The sequence below is a fragment of the Lissotriton vulgaris genome, unplaced genomic scaffold (assembly GCF_964263255.1).
Source record: "Lissotriton vulgaris unplaced genomic scaffold, aLisVul1.2 SCAFFOLD_1845, whole genome shotgun sequence".
Classification (NCBI taxonomy): Eukaryota; Metazoa; Chordata; class Amphibia; order Caudata; family Salamandridae; genus Lissotriton; species Lissotriton vulgaris.
Genome location: NW_028244990.1, coordinates 440,879 through 459,897, shown reverse-complemented (window position 1 = coordinate 459,897; position 19,019 = coordinate 440,879). Strand labels below are relative to the sequence as shown.

Here is a 19,019-nt window from a genome sequence, read left to right as displayed (position 1 = left end):
TCGTATGGGGTGCACAGGCAACCTTGTATGGGGTGCACAGGCAGCCTTGTATGGGGTGCACAGGCAGCCTCATATGGGGTGCACAGGCAGCCTTGTATGGGGTGGACAGGCAGCCTTGTATGGGGTGCACAGGCAGCCTTGTATGGGGTGCACAGGCAGCCTTGTGTGGGGTGCACAGGCAGCCGTGTATGGGGTGCACAGGCAGCCGTGTGTGGGGTGCACAGGCAGCCTTGTATGGGGTGCACAGGCAGCCATTATGCGGTGCACAGGCAGCCTTGTATGGGGTGCACAGGCAGCCTTGTATGGGGTGCACAGGCAGCCTTGTATGGGGTGCACAGGCAGCCTTTATGGGGTGCACAGGCAGCCTTGTATGGGGTGCACAGGCAGCCTTGTATGGGGTGGACAGAAAGCCTTGTATGGGGTGCACAGGCAGCCTTGTATGGGGTGCACAGGCAGCCTTGTATGGGGTGCACAGGCAGCCTTGTATGGGGTGCACAGGCAGCCTTGTGTGGGGTGCACAGGCAGCCTTGTATGGGGTGCACAGGCAGCCGTGTGTGGGGTGCACAGTCAGCCATGTATGGGGTGCACAGGCAGCCTTGTATGGGGTGGAAAGGCAGCCTTGTATGGGGTGGACAGGCAGCCTTGTATGGGGTGCACAGGCAACCTTGTATGTGGTGGACAAGCAGCCTTGTATGGGGTGGACAGGCAGCCTTGTATGGGGTGGACAGGCAGCCTTGTATGGAGTGCGCAGGCAGCCATGTATGTGGTGGACAGGCAGCCTTGTATGGGGTGCACAGGCAGCCTTGTATGCGGTGCACAGGCAGCCTTGTATGGGGTGCACAGGCAGCCTCATATGGGGTGCACAGGCAACCTTGTATGGGGTGCACAGGCAGCCTCGTATGGGGTGCACAGTCAGCCTTGTATGGGGTGCACAGGCAGCCTTGTATGGGGTGGAAAGGCAGCCTTGTATGTGGTGGACAGGCAGCCTTGTATGGGGTGCACAGGCAACCTTGTATGTGGTGGACAAGCAGCCTTGTATGGGGTGGACAGGCAGCCTTGTATGGGGTGGACAGGCAGCCTTGTATGGAGTGCGCAGGCAGCCATGTATGGGGTGCACAGGCAGCCTTGTATGGGGTGGACAGGCAGCCTTGTATGGGGTGGACAGGCAGCCTTGTATGGGGTGCACAGGCAGCCTTGTATGGGGTGCGCAGGCAGCCATGTATGGGGTGCACAGGCAGCCTTGTATGGGGTGGACAGGCAGCGTGGTATGGGGTGGACAGGCAGCCTTGTATGGGGTGCACAGGCAGCCTTGTATGGGGTGCACAGGCAGCCTTGTATGGGGTGCGCAGGCAGCCTTGTATGGGGTGCGCAGGCAGCCTTGTATGGGGTGGACAGGCAGCCTTGTATGGGGTGCGCAGGCAGCCTTGTATGGAGTGCACAGGCAGCCTTGTATGGGGTGCACAGACAGCCTTGTATGGGGTGGACAGGCAACCTTGTATGGGGTGCACAGACAGCCTTGTATGGGGTGGACAGGCAACCTTGTATGGGGTGCACAGGCAGCCTTTATGGGGTGCACAGGCAGCCATTATGGGGTGCACAGGCAGCCATGTATGGTGTGCACAGGCAGCCTTGTATGGGGTGCACAGGCAGCCTTTATGGGGTGCACAGGCAGCCTTGTATGGGGTGCACAGGCTGCCTTGTACGGGGTGCACAGAAAGCCTTGTACGGGGTGGACAGGCAACCTTGTATGGAGTGCACAGACAGCCTTGTATGGGGTGCACAGACAGCCTTGTATGGGGTGGACAGGCAGCCTTTATGGGGTGGACAGGCAGCCTTGTATGGGGTGCGCAGGCAGCCATGTATGGGGTGCACAGGCAGCCTTGTATGGGGTGGACAGGCAGCGTGGTATGGGGTGGACAGGCAGCCTTGTATGGGGTGCACAGGCAGCCTTGTATGGGGTGCACAGGCAGCCTTGTATGGGGTGCGCAGGCAGCCTTGTATGGGGTGGACAGGCAGCCTTGTATGGGGTGCGCAGGCAGCCTTGTATGGAGTGCACAGGCAGCCTTTATGGGGTGCACAGGCAGCCATTATGGGGTGCACAGGCAGCCTTGTATGGGGTGCACAGACAGCCTTGTATGGGGTGGACAGGCAGCCTTTATGGGGTGGACAGGCAGCCTTTATGGGGTGCACAGGCAGCCTTGGCAGCCTTTATGGGGTGCACAGGCAGCCTTGGCAGCCTTGTATGGGGTGGACAGGCAGCCTTGTATGGGGTGCGCAGGCAGCCTTGTATGGGGTGCGCAGGCAGCCTTGTATGGGGTGCACAGGCAGCCTTGTGTGGGGTGCACAGGCAGTGCCCGTGTCCGATGCCCCCTGGCCAATCAGAGCCCGTGTGGGAAGCTTATTTGTGAGACTGGGTGAAGGTTTTCAGGGTGCAGCACCTGCACCAGGGCGTGGGGGGGGGGGGGGGGGAGAAGTGAGTGTGAGTGTCACCTTCGCCTCCTGTAACTCGGCGTCGTCTGCTGCTGTAACGTGTTCTCTTGTCTTCTTCTCCTCGTGTTTCTTTTCTGTTCCTGTTGTGAAGCCTCCGACGCCTTCGGGTAAAGTCCGCGCGAGATAAAAACGCCTCAGATAATATAAATCAATCAATCAGTGAGAGTGCACGAGCAGCACAGGAGGCGAGGCTGTGCAGGGCGGGGTGTGGCCCCCGCTCTCTGATTGGCCCTTTCAGAGGCCGGCCCCTCAGCCCTCCCCAGAGCCCTCCGGAGTGAGCAGAGAGTGCACACTCACACTCACTCCATCCTGCCCGTCCAGGCGCACTGCACTCTAGCGCCTTGAAGCTGCTGCCGCCGGCCGTCCTACACCCAGGGGTAGCAAGGAGGGTGCCCCCTGGAGAGGGGGGCCGACCGTCCAGCAGAGGGCGCTGCCCGTCCAGCAGAGGGCGCTGCCCGTCCTGCAGAGGGCGCAGAGCACCGACCTGCACCCAGGGGTGGCACAGAGGGCGCCCCCCTGGAGAGGGGGGGGGGGGCGACCGTCCAGCAGAGGGCGCAGAGCACGGGTGAGTGAGTGCCTGAGGACTGCAGCTCCTGTGCAGCGCTCTCCGTCGAGCCCTTGGTCTCTAAGCGCTAGTCTTTGGGAGTCAGGTTGCACTGGCCCGAGGGGCCTGTGGCGCAGCCCAGCTGGGGGTCGCTCTTGCTGATAATCTGGTCCCATTGGCCAGGGCGGGGGCCGCAGCAGCCTTAGGGTGTGTTTAGGGCTCAGTGTGACCGACTCCAGTGCCTGGGTGGGGGCACTGCCATGAGCACGAGGACAACAGGGCAATCTGAGCAGGCACTGTAGGGGGGGGGGGGGGGCTCCTCTGAGCAGGCACTGCAAGGGGGCTCCTCTGGCTGTGCTCACCCTCAAGCAGGCAACCAGTGTCCATCCTTAAGGGCCTGTGAGGCTGGTTGATGCCTGTATGAATGAATGAATTAAATATACACTTATATAGCGCAAAACTGCCACCCTACGGGTATCCTGGCGCCTGGATTGTCGAATAGACACCACAAAGCAGACTCAGTTGTCAGTGAGAGGATCTAAAGATCAGCCTTTGGAAATAGCCAGGTTTTCAGGATCTTCCTGAAGCATGTCAGGGAACTGGCCTGTCTACGGTCCAGAGGGAAGTCATTCCATACACGCGAGGCCGTCACACCAAAGGCTCTGCCCCCCCATCCGAGACCTCTTAAATCTGGCAGCTGTTATCAGATTTCCATTTGAAGAGCGGAGGTAAACCTCTCCTGCAGGGGGACAGGACCCTGACCATGTGCTGCCCTGTATATAATGCAGAGAGATTTAAAAGTGTCTTTTGGAAGTAGCGGAAGAACCTCCGTAGCATGCTTAGCAGGGTGAAGCAAACACTGGCCGTTTATTTGGCTTGTGAGTCCATTTGAAGATTTTCATCCACCATGACCCCCAGGTTATTACTTTTCCAACGGACACACAACTCAGGGGCAGAACAGATGCCCGTGTGTGACCGGCACGCGAGACCTGAGAGGACCTAGCCGGCTGCCAGTTGACGGAGACACGTAATGTATGATGTACGATGCATGTGCGAATAATTCCCTGCCTTTTCAAGCATGGTCTAGACTGGTATGCATGTCCCGGGAAGGTGAGGGGCCCTCACACAACGAACCTTGTAAATTTAGATTACAGTTATAGTGCGCATTGCACAGCAACCCCCTTAGCTTTGGACTTTGTTGCTCTCCTCGAGAGAATGGACGGGGGCATGTTTGGCAACCGACCTTTTGGTATTGTACATGTATATTACGTTCCATGGCTTATCGTTTTATTAGTCATGTCCCCCCCCCCCCCCCCCCCCCCTATTCCAATGATGTGGTGTGTGGACATGGGTACGATTTCGAGGAGCACTGATGGGAGAGTATTTTCGTTAGGAACTGTGCGGTCTTCTGGAGGGTGGCGGGAGGGCCGGAGAGGGAGATTCGCTGATGATGTACAATGTCTACTGTTAAGATATGTACGTGGAATGTGAGGGGCATGCACACACCGTCCCCACGCTATCAGATCTACTCATACCTTAAACGTCACCACATACAAATAGCCCTCTTACAGGAGACGCACCTCAGCGAGGCAGAAATTCGTATCTTACAACGCAGATGGCGAGGGCAACTATATGCCACGCACTACTCCTCCTACGCTAGAGGAACTTTGGTATGGGTGAGGCTGGGCACTCCTTTGACGGTAATGGAAACACATATAGACCCCGGTGGGAGATATGTAGCGGTAAATGGTAGGCTAGACGGGAACCCAGTGGTATTGGCCTCGATATATGCACCTAACACGGGTCAAACGGACTTCCTAGCACAACTATCAGACATATTAGCGCCCTGGCATGGAATCCCGTGGGTGTTGGGTGGAGACTACAACTGCACATTAGATCTGACACTAGACCGGTCACATCCCCTGCCACCAGGCTCACAGGCGCAGCATGCCGCTAAAACCTTACAGGCCTGGTCTGCGCAATGGGACTTGCAAGATGCATGGCGCAGTCGCAACCCACACACTAAGGTATATTCCTACTTTTCAGGAGCACATGCCCTACATGTACGTCTGGACAGGTACATGGTCACCAGTGAGCTACTACCATATGTGACGGACACCTATTATATGGGCCGCACACACTCGGACCACAACCCACACTTCATAGACCTGACATGGGAACAGCCACGACCTCCGGTGCCTACCTGGCGACTGCAGCCTGATCTGCTACTGGACGGTCCATTTAGAAATTCCATATGCGCACAAACGGCGCAATACTTCGAAGAAAACACGGGCACGGCATCGACCCCACAGCTTGAATGGGACGCATTTAAAGTGGTCCTCAGGGGGCAGTGCCTGGGCAATCAGGTTCACTCCCGGCGTCAGATAGAAACAGATCTGAGGCGTTTGGAGTCAGACCTGATGCGGGCAAAACATGAAGCGACCGACGGCGATACACCCTGCTGACGGCCCAGTGGTATACACACAGGTGCAGATACATGAGGCCTTCGTAACGCACTATCGCGCACTATATGAGTCGAGACTCCAGACTCCTCAGCCGGGCATAGCAGCCTACCTCGAAGAGGTCACGCTGCCTACACTAGATGATGGCCAACGAGATGACCTGGGGCTGCCGATCGCACCAGACGAGTTACGTGAAGCCATCTTCGCCCTCTCGAATGGCAAGGCTCCTGGCCCGGACCGGCTGCCAGCCGAGTACTACAAAGCCTGTTCCGACATACTGATCCCGGAGCTCCTCCGGGTATACTCTGCGGCGCTGGAGGACTCGTCCCTGCCCCAGTCGATGAATGAAGCAACATTAGTGTCTCTTCTTAAGCCAGGCAGAGATGGCATACTCCTCGGATCATATCGGCCTCTGGCACTCTTAAATACGGACCACAAGATCCTGTCATCAACCCTAGCCCGACGACTAGAGGCCTTGGTGCCCACCTTAGTACATGGAGATCAGAACGGCTTTGTGCCCACCAGGTGCACCTCCCAAAATATCAGGAGGCTGTTCCGAGTGCAGGAATACGCAGTGCGACGATGGCCGAGATCGGGATGTTTGGTTTTAGACCTTGAAAAGGCATTCGACTCGGTCAAATGGCCTTATCTGCTGGCAGTGTTGCGCAAATTCGACCTGGGGGATGACTACATTGAGATGGTCAGATTGCTATACAGAAACCCAGTGGTAAGAGTCCGCACGGGCAAGCTGCTGTCCGATGCCATTAAGGTCAAACGAGGCACCAGGCAGGGGTGCCCGTTGTCCCCTCTACTCTTCTCGCTGGCGATAGAGCCTCTTGCCGAGATACTGCGCAATGGAGGCGCAAACTGGGGCATCCCATTGGCAGATGGCACACACATAGTCTCGCTGTACGCAGACGACCTGCTCCTGTACATTAGAGACCTGACCCGCTTACCACCGGAGTTGTCAGACATCTTCCGAACCTTGAAGGCCATGTCGGGCCTAAAGGTAAACTGGGCTAAATCGGGGGTGTACTCATTCGGCCCTGACACCCCAGAGCCCGAAATCAGGATCAGTGGCGAACGCTTACCATGGTACCCCACCACGTTCAAATACTTAGGAATATATATATATATAGGACTCCTCCAGACATTTTGGATGGCAACCTGACACGCGCCATGTAAATGTAAATGTAAATGTAAATGTACAGGAATTAATATAGCGCAAATCACCAACCGGAATCTAAGCGCTTGCTTAGGGAACCCGTCCTGGTATTCCCCTGTGAGATAACCCCAGCAGGGTATCCGCAAGCTGAAAGCTAGGCATCCTGCCGCGAGGGGCCGTTGTGGAGATTAAGCAAGCTATTTCCCAGAGTCGCAGAGTGTGAACCCGTGAATTGAGTAGGCACCGGAGCGAGAATTGTCAAGCCCATGGACATTTTAGGACTCAAGACCCAGCCGAGCCGGGAATTGAACCCTGGTCCCGGGCTGACCTCTGCTTCCAGGTCTGCCTCCTCTAACCAGTGAGCCACACTTCTCCAGTGAGCCATCACGTCCATAAGGTCCCAGGTCGCCTTTTGGAAGACCCTTCGACTCAACGTACCAAGCAGAGTGACACTGACGAAAATGATTGTGCTACCTAGGCTCCTATACTACTACGCCAACATCCCGGTATACGTCCCGGTCCGTACATTCAAGGAATTGGAAACCATGGTCCGGGATCTGATTTGGAACACTGGGAGACCCAGAGTGGCACTGAGTAAATTATATGCGCCTGTCGACGACGGGGGTCTCGCAGTACCAAACCTAGAGCTTTATTACCTGGGGGCACAACTACAAGGGGTAGCGGCCTGGCTCAGTGGCAGACATCTAGAAGATACGGCCACAGACGTAGATGCGATGGTACACTGGTTAACACAAGCACTGTTATCACACACGCTACATACTTTACAACCGTTGCGTGACAAATGGGCGGTAGATAGAGGGAAAGAATGGACGGACAAGGAATGGGCGATGGTAATAGTGAGTCCCAGAAATATCCCTCGCAACGCACGATTTAAAGTGATACAATTTTATATATTGCACAGAGCGTACCTCTCTCCAGATAAAATTAACCAGTACTTCCCGGGCGCCTCAGCGGGTTGCCCGAGATGCATGCTGACAGGGGCGGACCTACTACACATGTTGTGGCACTGTCCGCGGATCCAAACGTACTGGCAGACGGTACTGCCGATACTCGAGCGGAGCACGGCCATGCCAATACAACACACATGGGAGGCATGTCTGCTGGGCCTCTACAAGAGGACCAAACTCACCAAAGTCCCCTCCCGTTTTTGGGACCTAGGCCTGCTCACAGTCAAAAGACTCATCACTAAGCATTGGAAGAACGCGGAGCCACCTCTAACTGAACACTGGCGCGCCTCCCTAGATAAATGGGCGAGAGCTGAGAATATCAACCTTCATAATGAGGAAACAGCAGGACTGCGGAAATTCCCCATTGCGACCCTATGGGACGAGACGCTGAGCTCCTTCCATCGAGAATGCCAGACGCAGGAAGTTCCCTCGAATGACACTCCCCCGACACAAACGCGTCACCGCTGACAGGATAGACACCACAAGCCATAGCCCCGAAGGCCCCACTGTAGACGAATTTGAACCGTTAGATTGGGGCACCCTCTGACCTGTTGGTGGTACTTCTACCTAACCTGCACGATGGCGCCCCTACCCCCCCTCACCCACACCATGACCTACCCTCCGACTGGCATGCTAATCTCCCAGGAGAGGACGGGCTGCCATGAGCAACAAACGACAACACTTCCTAGCTCCCACCACACTGATGTGTTCCCACCATGACACACGATCCACAACTCCGAGTTGACTAACCCCTACCCCTCCTTCTTCCCCCTCTCATCCCTTTTTTTCCCCTTTCCCAATTGCATCCCCACTCACTCTTCTCCTTGAACGTCCCGCCTCCTCCGTTCCTTCTGCCAAGGTCACGAATTACCCCTTCATTTCCCAGCTGACCTTTTGACCACATTAGCGGACTATCTTGGAACACTTGAGTATATGACGCGGCCTTTCCACCCGACCGCCGCCGCATGGCGTTAGATATACGCCGGACCACCAGAGTGGGAGAGATACACATTAACACATCAGCCATGACGTTGACCGCAATTGACAATCAGGTTTTGTACCAAGATGCGATGACGGCGGGCCTTCCTGCCCGCCCCGAAACATGTGAATGGCGCGTTAGTCTCACTTCCAGGCCCCGTGGCTGCCGCTGCAAAAACACACAACACCGTGACATTAGAATAGCGACACGCGGTACAAGATAGGTCTCCCCAGTGACCGCGACCCTGTGGCAACCGGAAGGGGCAGGGACCGCAATAAATTGCACGTTGCCAGACTATTGAGACTACGCAGATACCATTACAGCTAGACTGCATATGACATGAACCTGATGATGTAAAAAATGTGATGTAACACTGTATTTCGTTTCCACCCCGTGGAGATATCATATGCTGTTGTAATGTGAGTCAATGAATGATGCACAGTTTATGTTTTATATTTGTGAAAACAATAAAAGATATATTTTAAAAAAAATGACCCCCAGGTTACGCACCACTTTAGCCGGAATCAGGGGTTCATCCTCGGGGGTGAGTTTAAACTCCACCGATCGATGACAAGACATTCTAGTGGCAGGACAGTACACCACCTCTGTTTTCCCCCCTTTAAACCAAAACTGTAGACAATTTTTCCTACGCCAACCAGCAGTCTGGCGCGCACACTCCTGGAAGGTGTCCATAGATACCGCTTGTTGACCGTCCTGAGCCTCGGCGAAGCAGTCGCTCCCCTCGCTGCTCCCTGCACATCAGCTGGTATTGTTACGATCACGCTCTGCACGCATTGCTTGCACTGGTAGAAGCTGCTAGGCATTGTAGCGATCTATTACCTGACTGTAGCGCCTATTACCTGACTTTCTTCGCACGGCAGATTGATTAAAGATTGTAGCGCTGAACTTTGGAGACCGTGCATAGATATTTACTGCACCATTATTTTTGTCTGTGTCACCCGCTTTGCCTGCTCTGTTTACTGTTATCTGACTGTGCTGACCAGTCTATTAGTGCTTCTTTTAGGCCGTACCCCATCTCGTCCTGTAGCGCTTTTTAGCTCGCTGCCATTTTGTCTGTTTGTTTGTTGTTCTGCCTCATAGCCCAGCTATCCACCCGCACCCGCCTCCCAGCTGCTCCTCCCTCCCACAGAGAGTAAAGCCCTACCCATCCGGCAATAGCGCTGTGACCGTCCTGAGCCTCGGCAAAGCGGTCGCTCCCCTCGCTGCTCCCTGCACATTAGCTGGTATCGTTACGATCACGCTCTGCACGCATTGCTCGCACTGGTAGAAGCTGCTAGGCATTGTAGCGATCTATTACCTGACTGTAGCGCCTATTACCTGACTTGCTTCGCACTGCAGATTGATTAAAGATTGTAGCGCTGTACTTTGGAGACCGTGCATAGATATTTACTGCACCATTATTTTTGTCTGTGTCACCCGCTTCGCCTTCTCTGTTTACTGTTATCTGACTGTGCTGACCAGTCTATTAGCGCTTCTTTTAGGCCGTACCCCATCTCGTCCTGTAGCGCTTTTTGGCTCGCTGCCATTTTGTCTGTTTGGTTGTTGTTCTGCCTCACAGCCCAGCTATCCACCCCGCACCCGCCTCCCAGCTGCTCCTCCCTCCCACTGAGAGTAAAGCCCTACCCATCCGGCAATAGCGCTGTGACCGCCCTGAGCCTCGGCGAAGCAGTCGCTCCCCTCGCTGCTCCCTGCACATCAGCTGGTATCGTTACGATCACGCTCTGCACGCATTTCTCGCACTGGTAGAAGCTGCTAGGCATTGTAGCGATCTATTACCTGACTGTAGCGCCTATTACCTGACTTGCTTCGCACTGCAGATTGATTAAAGATTGTAGCGCTGTACTTTGGAGACCGTGCATAGATATTTACTGCACCATTATTTTTGTCTGTGTCACCCGCTTTGCCTGCTCTGTTTACTGTTATCTGACTGTGCTGACCAGTCTATTAGTGCTTCTTTTAGGCCGTACCCCATCTCGTCCTGTAGCGCTTTTTAGCTCGCTGCCATTTTGTCTGTTTGTTTGTTGTTCTGCCTCATAGCCCAGCTATCCACCCGCACCCGCCTCCCAGCTGCTCCTCCTTCCCACAGAGAGTAAAGCCCTACCCATCCGGCAATAGCGCTGTGACCGTCCTGAGCCTCGGCAAAGCGGTCGCTCCCCTCGCTGCTCCCTGCACATCAGCTGGTATCGTTACGATCACGCTCTGCACGCATTGCTCGCACTGGTAGAAGCTGCTAGGCATTGTAGCGATCTATTACCTGACTGTAGCGCCTATTACCTGACTTGCTTCGCACTGCAGATTGATTAAAGATTGTAGCGCTGTACTTTGGAGACCGTGCATAGATATTTACTGCACCATTATTTTTGTCTGTGTCACCCGCTTTGCCTGCTCTGTTTACTGTTATCTGACTGTGCTGACCAGTCTATTAGCGCTTCTTTAAGGCCGTACCCCATCTCGTCCTGTAGCTCTTTTTGGCTTGCTGCCATTTTGTCTGTTTGTTTGTTGTTCTGCCTCATAGCCCGGCTATCCACCCCGCACCCGCCTCGCAGCTGCTCCTCCCTCGCCCCTCCCCACTCCACTATCTATATATGACAGATGCTTTTGCGCGCATTGATTAATTGTATCCTGTGGTTTATAATTCTGCAATAAAAATATATTTAAAAAAAAATATATATATATATATATATATAAAAAAAAATGCTTTTGCGCGCAGTGTTCACGCGCAGCGGTCGTGCCCCATGCGCGCCGAAGGTGCGCCAAAGGTAAGCCCGTCTACGCCCGTCTGCGCCTGGACCGCACCCAGCGCCAGACCCCCTGGCCCCCGCAAAATCCCCTCCACCCGCATAACGTACGATACCGCTAATCTCCTTACCCTTAACCCCGGTCGCACCCCACAATGCTGCGTAGCTACCCCAGGACACTTCCATGGTCCTTTCTCCTGCCTCTCCTGCAAGTTCGCCTGCATCAAGACCCATACCAAATCCTCCTCCTCCAAACACAGATCTGATTCCAACCACCTGAAATGCATCCTGCTGAACACCCGCTCGGTCCACAAACACGCCACTGAACTCTGGGACCTACTCGACACTACATCACCGGACGTCGCCTTCCTTACAAAAACCTGGATGAACACCTCATCAGCGCCCGACATCGCCATAGCCTTCCCGGAAGCCTACAAGATCATCCGAAAAGATCGCACAAACCAAACAGGAGGAGGCATCGCCATCGCCCATATAAACACCATCCGAATCACAACCAGCTCTGACGATAACCTCGCGACCGCCGAACACCTTCACTTCCAGATCCACACCGACCCCAGAACCACACTTAGAGGCACCCTCATCTACAGACCACCAGGATCCCGCACACAATTCAACGAAGACATCACCGACTTCATCAGCCCACATGCCCTCACCCACAAGAATTACATCCTACTGGGAGACCTCAACTTCCACCTGGAAAAGAAATTGACAGCAACACCACCACCCTTCTGAACAACCTAGCCAATCTCGGACTCAAACAACTTGTTGACACCCCCACCCACTTAGCCGGACACACGCTCAACCCTATCTTCACTTCCAGCAAACACATCTCCTTCGATCACACCACAGCCCTCCACTGGATGGACCACAGATGCGTCCACTTCAGCTACAAAAAGACCACGACCCACATCCCACCATAACATATTCCTCGAAGAAACTGGAACAAAATCACCACCGACCAACTCTTCACATCGCTTAACCAAAACCCCCCCGCCAGATCATCGGACCCAAACCAAGCTGCCACTAATCTCACACAATGGATCGCCCACAGCGCTGACTAATTAGCACCCTTTAAAAACCACCAGATCAAACAAGGAAACAAAAAGGAACCTTGGTTCAACGAAGACCTTAAGAAATCCAAGAAGTTATGTCGTACCCTCGAGAAAACATGGAGAAAAAACCCAACCACTGACAACCTGATTGCCTTCAAAGACGTCACCCGCAAACACCATCAATTGATCCGATCCACCAAGAAATCAGCTTTCAAGGATCGAATCGACAACAACCCTCACAACAGCAAGGAACTATTCAACATCTTTGAAGAATTTACCAACCCCACCGCCGGCACCAACGACATCACTCCCTCCCAGGACCTCTGCGATTCTCTATCCTCTTTCTTCCACAACAAAATCGCCGACATTCATAACAGCTTTGTAAACCAATCCGAAGACCAACCCACTCCACCCGACTCCGAACCAAAACAGCACTCTCACAACCTTTGCGCCTGGAACCCAATCACCACCGAAGACACCATCCGCCTGATGAACTCCATCCACTCAGGATCGCCAACCGACCCATGTCCCCACCACATATTCAACAAAGCAGACTCCATCATTGCACCCCATCTCCGTGATGTCATCAACTGCTCCTTCACCTCCGCTACCTTCCCAGAAAGATGGAAACATGCCGAACTCAGCGCCCTTCTGAAGAAACCCACAGCGGACCCCTCTGAACTTAAGAACTACCGCCCCATCTCACTCCTCCCATTCCCGGCCAAAGTCATCGAGAAAGCCGTCAACAGTCAGATCGCAACCTTCCTTGAATCCAACAACTCACTTGACCCTTCACAGTCCGGCTTCCGAGCCAAACACAGCACCAAAACCGCCCTCATCGCTGCTACAGACGACATCCGAACACTATTGGACAATGGAGAAACAGTTGCCCTCATCCTACTTGACCTCTACGCCGCATTCGACACAGTCTGTCATAACACACTCATACAACGCCTCAACAACGTCGGAGTACAAGGTAAAGCTTTAGACTGGATTACCTCGTTCCTCACCAGAAGAACCCAGAGAGTCCGCCTCCCCCCTTTTAAATCAGAGGCCATGGAAGTCATCTGCGGCGTACCACAAGGATCATCACTTAGTCCCACCCTCTTCAACGTATACATGAGTCCCCTCGCATCCATCGCACGCCAACACAACCTCAACATCATCTCCTACGCTGATGACACCCAACTGATCCTCTCCCTCACCAAAGACCCAAACACTGCCAAAACCAATCTACACGAAGGAATGAAAGAAGTAGCCGAATGGATGAAGAACAGCCGCTTAAAACTAAACTCGGACAAAACGGAAGTCCTCATCCTAGGATCATCCCCCTCTGCCTGGGACGACTCATGGTGGCCACCGGCCCTGGGCACAGCTCCCATACCCACAGACCACGCACGCAACCTAGGCTTCATCCTTGACTCCTCCCTATCGATGACCAGACAAGTCAACGCCGTCTCATCATCATGCTTCAACATCCTGCGCATGCTCAAAAAAATCTTCCGCTGGATCCCCACCGAAACAAGGACAGTCACCCACGCACTAGTCACTAGCCGACTAGATTACGGAAACACCCTCTACGCCAGAACCACAGCCAAACTACAGAATAAACTCCAACGCATCCAAAACGCCTCAGCCAGACTCATACTGGATATCCCCCGTAAAGCTCACATTTCCGGTCACCTGAAAGATCTCCACTGGCTTCCCGTCAACAAGAGAATAAAGTTTTGTCTCCTCACCCAAGCACACAAGGCCCTCTACGAACTAGGACCCGAATGCCTCAACAAACGACTATCCTTCTACACACCCACCCGCCAACTTCGTTCATCCAACCAAGCCTTCGCCGCAATTCCACGCATTAATAGATCCACCATGGGAGGAAGATCTTTTTCCGGCCAAAACCTGGAACTCTCTCCCCACCCACCTCCGCCTCACACAGAACCATCTCTCTTTCAGAAAATAGCCAAAAACCTGGCTATTCGATAAGTAACGCATCCACCCTCCCTTAAGCGCCTTGAGACCCTCCGGGTGAGTAGTGGGCTATACAAATTACTGAACTACAACAACAACAACTCCAGGGAAAACACCCCTATACCTTTCAGTCTCTCCGCTAACACAGTATGGCTCACCGTATCGAATGCGGCTGACATGTCCAGTAACCCTAGGACAGAGGAATTCCCATTGCCAGCACCCATTCGTAGATTGTTCATTACGGTTGCCAAAGCAGTCTCGGTACCGTGTTCCGGGCGGAAGCCATATTGGTCCCTGTCCAGCAGGAGATTGTCTTCAAGGTAGCACAATAGACTTTTACTAACTACCTTCTCTAACATTTTAACAGGATATGGCAGTAGAGAGATTGGCCTAAAATTTGCTGGATTAGAAGGGTCCAGGGATGTTTTTTTAAGCAAAGGAGTTACTACTGCTTGCTTCTATACCTCCGGTACCTCCCCCTCCTCCAGCGACTGACAACAGATCTTCCATAGCCAGGGAAAGGTTTCTTGACCAAACATTTTCCAGATTTTATTTGGAAGAGGATCTAACCGGGAGCCCGAGGATATACTTTGAGCCAGCTGGTTAAAAGAATCCTCCGTGGGGGCATGAAAGATATTCAAAGAGGTTTCTATCTGAGATTCAGCATCTAAGGTCCAGGCTAAATCATCCGGACCATCAGGATGTAGTTCTCCAACAATTTTTGTTATTTTTTGCTCGAAGAAAATGGCAATCTCATCGAAGAGTTTCTGCGATGCGACCACCTCATTGCTCGTGCAAGCAGGACTAGATAAATCCCTAAAAATATTAAAAAGCGCTTTTGTGCTATTTGGAGCTTGCAGAATGGATTTAGCATAAAGGTCTGCTTTGGCCCTGACTAGATTCCTTGTACTGGGCCTGTACCGATTTCAAGGCTTTCTTAACTGATTCTAGGTAGGCCCTCCTCCATTTCCTCTCGGCTTTTTTTGCATGCTACCAGTAGCTGTTTTAATTCATCATTATACCAGGAAGCAGAGATTTTTTCCTGTTTTTGATACGTTTTACTGTAGCTATTGAATCCAGGGTTCCTGCAATATAATTACAGTGCGTCTGATAATTTTCACCTACAGGGGCAGAGGGAGTAAAGAGATTCTGATCCTAAAAGACCGGCAGTGCTCTATTTTTCACCAGCTTGGCCCATTCTCTTCCTTTTCGATAGGTCGATGACTGGTTATTATTATCCTCTGAACTGGGTGTCATGATACGGAAATGAATTAAAGAATGGTCGGTCCAGTTTTGAGGCAGCACATCCACCACCTCAGTCTCGGCCTGGTTCGCAAACAGGAGATCTAAGACATGTCCTGCTAGATGAGTCGGTGGTAGGACCATTTGATGTAAATTAACGTTCTCACAAGTGTACCTTAAGTCTCTCAAATGGTTATCTAGGCTGCCATTATCCCATAAGTTAAAATCCCCTGGTACGATCGTTCTCGAATGGGTGAGGCTCAGGTCAGTGATGGAGTTGAACAGATCTTGAAACTGGGTGTCTGCACCCGGGGGTCTGTAACAGACCACTCCAGTGAGTAGTCTACCTTTAGCCTCTTGCAACGAGAAGCCCAACCGTTCAATCCCTGTAACATCGTCTACTTGTAAAGGTGAGAAATTCAATTTTTCCTTGAAAATCACCCCAACCCCCCCTCCTCTCCCAACAGTCCTTGGTTTGTGAAACTTTTTACATCCATCCGGGCAAGCAAAGCTCATTTGTACCAACGACTCAGTAAGAGTCCACGGTTCTGTTAAAAAGAGGACGTCCATATCCATGTTTTCTAACACGTCGGATACCTCCTAATAATGTTTACCAGGGATCTGCAATTAAGCATCCCACAACCAGTGACAATCTTAAAAGGCCCGTGAGGCTGGTTGATGCCTGTATACAACCAGTGCCAATCCTTAAGGGCCTGTGAGGCTGGCTGATGCCTGTAGGTAAACAGTGTCAATCCTTAAGGGCCTGTGAGGCTGGTTGATACCTGTAGACATCCAGTGTCAATCCTGAAGGGCCTGTGAGGCTGGCTGATGCCTGTATACAACCAGTGTCAATCTTAAAGGGCCTGTGAGGCTGGTTGATGCCTGTAGACAACCGGTGTCAATCTTAAAGGGCCTGTGAGGCTGGTTGATGCCTGTAGACAACCGGTGTCAATCTTAAAGGGCCTGTGAGGCTGGTTGATGCCTGTAGACAACCAGTGTTAATCTTTAAGGGCCTGTGAGGCTGGCTGATGCCTGTAAACAACCAGTGTCAATCCTTAAGGGCCTGTGAGGCTGGTTGATGCCTGTAGACAACCGGTGTCAATCCTTAAGGGCCTGTGAGGCTGGTTGATGCCTGTATACAACCACTGTCAATCCTTAAGGGCCTGTGAGGCTGGCTGATGCCTGTAGGTAAACAGTGTCAATCCTTAAGGGCCTGTGAGGCTGGATGATGCCTGTATACAACCGGTGTCAATCTTAAAGGGCCTGTGAGGCTGGCTGATGCCTGTAGACAACCAGTGTCAATACTTAAGGGCCTGTGAGGCTGGTTGATGCCTGTAGACAACCAGTGACAATCCTTAAGGGCCTGTGAGGCTGGCTGATGCCTGTAGACAACCAGTGACAATCCTTAAGGGCCTGTGAGGCTGGCTGATGCCTGTAGACAACCAGTGTCAATCCTTAAGGGCCTGTGAGGCTGGTTGATTCCTGTAGACAACCAGTGACAATCCTTAAGGGCCTGTGAGGCTGGTTGATGCCTGTAGGTAACCAGTGTCAATCCTTAAGGGCCTGTGAGGCTGGCTGATGCCTGTAGACAACCAGTGTCAATACTTAAGGGCCTTTGATGCTGGTTGATGCCTGTAGACAACCAGTGTCAATCCTTAAGGGCCTGTGAGGCTGGTTGATGCCTGTAGACAACCAGTGACAATCCTTAAGGGCCTGTGAGGCTGGTTGTTGCCTGTAGACATCCAGTGTCAATCCTTAAGGGCCTGTAAGGCTGGTTGATGCCTGTAGACATCCAGTGTCAATCCTTAAGGGCCTGTGAGGCTGGTTGATGCCTGTAGACAACCGGTATCAATCTTAAAGGGCCTGTGAAGCTGGTTGATGCCTGTAGACAAGCAATGTCCATCCTTTAGGGCCTGTGAGGCTGGCCGATGCCTGTAGGCAACAGGTGTCAATCCTCCAACAAAAGAGAGCCAGGAAGGAGAAAGCTTGTGCCCTGGACTGAAGACTGTGGTGAAACTGTGAGGGCAAATACAGTGCAGGGTGAAGAGAGGCAGCACCGCCTGTGCTTGAATTCATTAGAGTGTAAACACATTATTTCTACCTGCTCCCAGTCAAAACGTATCACTTATAAAATGTAATAATGCATCCCAATGTTATCCAATGGGAAAGATTGGCCTTCAAGTAGTGAAAACAAATGTAGGGTTTTTTCACTACCAAGACATGTAATATTTAAAAACATATGTCCTAACTTTTACATACAGTGCACCCTGTCCTGAGTGTTGTTTAGGGCCTACCCTAGAGGCGACATATGTTTTTGAAAAGACTGTATGGGTCTAACAAAATGTTCATGTTACCAGGTCGAAATGGAAGTTTTAGGCTGCACTCCCCGGCTGCAGTGGCAGGTCTGAGACATGATTTTAAGGCTACTTTAGTGCTTGGCACAATGGATGCTGCATGCCCACTAGTAGCATTTAATGTACAGTCCCTGGGTATGTATAGTGCCACATACTGGAGGCTAACCAGTACATTAAATGTGGCAGGTGAATGCATGCCACCTTCATCATGTTTAAAAGAGTAGCCCAAGCACGTTTGCTTTGGTTAGCAGTGGCAAAGTGAACATAGTCCTAAAAGCCATCTAAAGCTGGTTAAAAAACACAGGAGCAGTGAAAGCAAAAGGTTTGGTGGTGACCTTGTAGAGAGGGGCAAGTCCAGCAAGTCTGAAGTCTTTTATCTTAGACTTCTTGTTGTTGCTTCCTGATTGGGGAAAGAAACTTCTAAATCGCTTAAGAGTATAATCATATTTTTATCTTTTGACCTGAGTCCCTGGTTTATCTTTTAAGTGATATTATTTAGCTTTTTTATTTCTTAACTTTGCTATAGGTGGCCAGGAGTTTCCCTTCTCCATTCCCACCAATATTTCATCACAATGTAATGCCGCGGAGGGTGTTGTCTTCAGTATATGTTCATTTCTCGTTAATGTACACATTTTCTAGGCTTTGTTTTACTTCGCTTTCATAGGGCTACAGAGCCTTTGGTAGTCTCTAGATTTGTTTTGGTGGCTAGCGCTATATTTTCTCTACCAAGACATGCTTTGTGGGCACAGCACGATCGTCTTTTTTTAAATTGTCTGTGTCATTAATATTAGAGAATTCATTAAGTAATTTTCTGAAAAGATTTACTTTATCTGGATTATTCAGCAATTATTTGTAAAACTGTCAACTGGAGTTGTATACAGGGGCAGAAGTGTTGTGAAATACCAGTGATATTGGAGTATGACCTGATAAAATTATTGATCCAAAGCTGACATCAGTGGGGATGTTGAGTAAGTGTTTTGATGTTGGGAGTAATAGATCCTGATGTGTGAAT

At 52.0% G+C, this 19,019-nt stretch overlaps 1 protein-coding gene across 1 annotated transcript in view; it reads left to right on the top strand.

Annotated features, from left to right (window-relative positions):
* Positions 1-2,766: 2,766 nt before the first annotated feature.
* The window catches only part of LOC147666677 (uncharacterized), a 72,944-nt gene continuing 56,691 nt past the window's right edge, over positions 2,767-19,019 (top strand). Inside the window, exon 1 of the mRNA XM_086948978.1 lies at positions 2,767-3,055. The gene's annotated coding sequence lies outside the window, so the exon portion shown is untranslated. The remainder of the gene's footprint in view (positions 3,056-19,019) is intronic.